Source organism: Echinops telfairi, unplaced genomic scaffold (genome assembly GCF_000313985.2).
Source record: "Echinops telfairi isolate 266 unplaced genomic scaffold, ASM31398v2 ScPeMD7_21;HRSCAF=78, whole genome shotgun sequence".
NCBI lineage: Eukaryota > Metazoa > Chordata > Mammalia > Afrosoricida > Tenrecidae > Echinops > Echinops telfairi.
Genome location: NW_022103918.1, coordinates 8,984,789 through 8,989,166, shown reverse-complemented (window position 1 = coordinate 8,989,166; position 4,378 = coordinate 8,984,789).

The following is a 4,378-nucleotide window of genomic DNA, read 5'->3' as shown; positions in this document are numbered from 1 at the left end:
GCTTCTTTCACTTACCATAATGTTTCTGAGGTTACTCCATGGTGTGTAGTATGTACCTTTTCTTGATGAGTTTCTATGGTCAAATAATATTCCATTATACCACATATTGTATATTTGCTTATCAGTTGATAGACATTTGTTTCCATTTTCTTTCCTTTTTATTTATTTATTTATTTTTATTTTTTATTTTTTTATTTTCTTGTTTTTACAAAAAGAAAGGAAGGATATACCATAAAACACTGAATTTGACTCAAAGGCAGCAGGCAATGTGGGAACAGAGTGGGAGGAATACTGGGGTGCAGAGGAATAACTCTTCTCTGAGTAGACTTGTTTTGAGGGGGTATAATTTTGTATATTTTGGGTACAAGAGAGAAATAAGTTTAAAAATTTTTAAAGCATGTTCTATGTTTTCCTCCCTTATAAAATGAAATAAATAAGATTGGGAAGGGAGAAGTCAAGACCAAAAATGGAAAACAAATGGAAACAAATGGATCCACTTCTATTTCAAATATTAATATAACAACACTGAAGGAGAGAGAAAGAAAGAACAAATATAAGTCCACAGCATGTACCTGTATACACTCAGTCTGAAGTACAGGTGAGTGAGTGAGTTACAGCATACTTTCAATTTTCTTTTAGTAGGTTTGAATTTTGAAGAAGTACAGGTCAAAGAATTCTGATATCTCTAAAGACAGAATGGAATTGAGGGTATAATAGTTGATGTACACACACTTTTAAAGTATTCCTCTATGTGTAGATACAGGGGGCTTCAAAAATTCATGGGAAAATGCATTTTATTTTCCATGAACTTTCTGGGGCCCTGGTAATAAAAGGAAGGAAAAGAGGGAGGAAAGAAAGATAGGACACGGGGGTGGCACCTGACCTTTTTCCAGCTATGAAAGGGGGAGATAGGTCACCAGTGCTTTTCTCCTAGTCTCTCTTAATCTGGAAGCACCACTGAAATTTGTCCACCATGGGTGACCCTGTTGGTATTTGAGATACTGGTGGCAGAGCTTCAAGTATCACAGATGCATACATTTTCTATTTCAGTTGAAAGAAAGCAAATACTGTTCTCCACAAAAAGGGCTTTATGGACAAATATGCGGTTCTGGGCTGGAACAGGAAAACATACAAAATGGAACATCTTATTATTCTAGAAAAATGCTCAGAATCTTAAAAATTTGATGACAGCATGTCACAGATGCAAAGGAGTCAGCTTAAGGAGGTTCCCTTTGGTGAAATCTGGGAGACTTAAGATCTGAAATACTTCTTCATGAGGGTGGGGGAATAAATAAGGAGCTGATACCAAGGGCTCAAGTAGAAAGAAAATGTTTTGAGAATGATGATGGCAACTAATGTACAAATGTGCTTGACACAAGGGATAGATGGATGGATTGTGGTAAGAGTTGTACGAGCCCCCAATAAAATGATTAAATACCCTGCTGAGGGGTTGTGGGGAGGAGACGAGCTAATCAGGGTGCAGGGTAGCAATGCTGAAACATAAAACTTTCCTCTAGTTCTTTAATGCTTCCTCCCCCCCAATATCATGATCCCAATTCTGCCTTGCAAATCTGGCTAGACCAGAGGATGTACATTGGTACAGACAGCAACTTGAAACACAGGGAATCCAGGATAGATGACTTCTTCAGGACCAGTGGTGAGAGGGGCAAGGCCTGGAGGGTGAAGGGACTACAGGGTGGAAGGGGGGAACCAATTACAAGAATCTAAGTATAGACTCCTCCCTGGGGGATGGACAGCAGAGAAGGGGGAGGAGGGAGACGTCGGACAGTGTAACTTATGACAAAACTATAACAATTTATGAATTATGAAGGGTTCAGGAGGGAGGGGGAAGGGAGGGGGAAAATGAGCAAACGATATTGAGGGCTAAAGTAGAGGGCAAATGTTTTGAGATTGAAGAGGGCAACAGGTGTACATATGTGCTTGACTCAATGGATGTATGTATGGACTGTGATAAGAATTGTATGAGTTCTCAATAAAATAATTAAAAAAAAAGAATGAGGGTAACAAATGTACAAATGTGCTTTATACAACCGATGTATGTATGGTTTGTGATGAGTTGTATGAGCCCCCAATAAAATGATTTTAAAAAATGATTAAAAAACAACAACAAAAAAGATCTGAAATAATTCAGGACAGAAATGAATGATATTGTTGTTAGGTACCATTGAGTCCTTTTCAACCCATTACTACCTACCCAAGTGTATCATAGAAAAGGTCTATAGGATTTCCTTGGTTGTATTCTTTATGGAAGCAGATCATCAGGCCTTTTGCGCAAGGAACTGCTGGGTAGGTTGGGGATAGGTTTGAACCTCAAATCTTGTGGTTAAAGCCAAGCATTAACCATTTGCAACAACAGGTCTCCTTAAGGAAGCAGACCACTGACAAATCATAGAAATCTATGAGCTCATATGATGATAAAAACAAAATAAGAAAATTAAGTGGGGAGAAAGGAAAGCTCTTGCTTAGAGTGCTGTGTGCCAATGAGTGCAGAGAGTCTGGAGTTGGAAAAACATTTAGCAATCACCATTGTTAAACTGGTTCAGACAAAAACTATCAATGGATGCTAACTCTGGAAAAAGAGTTACAGAGATAGGTTATTTGCATTGTCTTAAAACATCTCACCATGGATTGTATAGTTGTGAAATAATAAATATACAACAAACGGAGACCTGGTGGTGCAGTAGATTTAAGCCTTGGTCTGCTAACTGCAAGGACTCTGAGAAGCAGTTCTACTCTGGCCTATAGCATTGCTCTAGGCAGTGGGTGGGGTACACTGGGAAAAATTGCACCATACCTTGACCAAGCTATGTGAATTAACACTATCAATGAGTGACAAGTCTCCAGTTATGGTGGCCTGAGAGATACCTTTTGTGGATACATAAACTGAATCTTATAATAAGTGTTTTAGAGTACCAAAAAGTTCCCAATCTCAAGAATGATTTAAGGAGCACATTGTTAAGTTTTAAAAGGAACAAAGACACAGACACATCATGCAGATGGAGGAGGCCATTGAGACAGCTCAGAATAGCATTTGAAGATCCACAGTTGGGCATAGAACAAAAGAAACTATCACAAATTCATAATTGATGGTAGCCCAATACCCCACAGCTACAGGTGGAATTACAGAAACAGGAACAGGGCCACAACTGGGACATGGACGTCACGTTAGATGGAAGAGCTTACAAGATTGATCCAAGGATTTCTGACCAAGATGGTCAGGGTGAGACTGATAGGCATGGTTAATGGCTATGCAACCCCTTGTACTGTCCCCAATGGTGTGACTTTTATTAGGGATATACCCAGGTAAACCTTTAAGAGAATCTGGCTGGAGGTGGGAAGAGGCACTTTTCTTTCCAAATGCACTCTGCCTGAGGTCAAAACTGTCTACCATCCTGGATGCTCAGAAGCAATTCAATGGAGGCATTATCTACGTGAGGGCTCTGCAAATGGATTTGGGTTGTCACTGTCATCCATAGTTTTCTGCTTAGAATTTAAGCTCTAATACATAAGGAATCTCAGACAACCCCCCAAATGAAGAAATTATATTTAAGGAGAGTAGAAGGGGTTATCTTCAAAAGTATCAATGCTATAAAAGACAAAGAAAGGCTGTGGAAATATCTCAGATTAAATAAGACTAAAGAGAGATAACAACCAATTTTTTTTAACCTAATTCTGGTCTGGATTCAGTGTGGGAAAAATACTATACAAAGAACATTACTGGATTAATTGACAAATTGACAAGTTGAATGCTAAATAAAAGAATCTACTGCACTTGTTACCTCTACTGCGGTTATGTTAGAAAGGTGTTCTTATGTTTAGGAAAGACACACTAAGTATTTAGGGATAATACCAGGTGCCATCAAGTTGATTCTAACTCAGGATGACTCCAAGATAAGTGTATCCTGTTCAAACGTTTTAATATTGTGTGGTGTTAAAACAGAAGTCACGCTAGGCCACTACTGGAGATTAAAGCTCTGCTTTAAATTTCTGCTGCTGCTCTTACACTCCTCTCATGTCAAAGTGTCTCTTGGATCAAGGTTGCTCAATGTGCAGGAACACTGGGGACCAAAGGATGCCTTCCCTTGGCTCTTCTCTTTTGCTGGTGGTGAGATGCCCTCTCACTGTTTCTGAGATGGCTCATTTTATACCCAGAAGGATGGCAATAACAATGAATTCTGCTAACAATCATGCGCAACTGAATGCTGTTAGTGTCTTCTCTCACGTTCTCTTATTTAGACCCACCAGGAAAAGGTTGCTTAGTGAGAGTAACAAAATTATGACTAGAAGAGCCATACTACACAAATAACTCACTGTACTGACATTTCATCCAGCATTTTCTTGAAGAACAATTAAAATA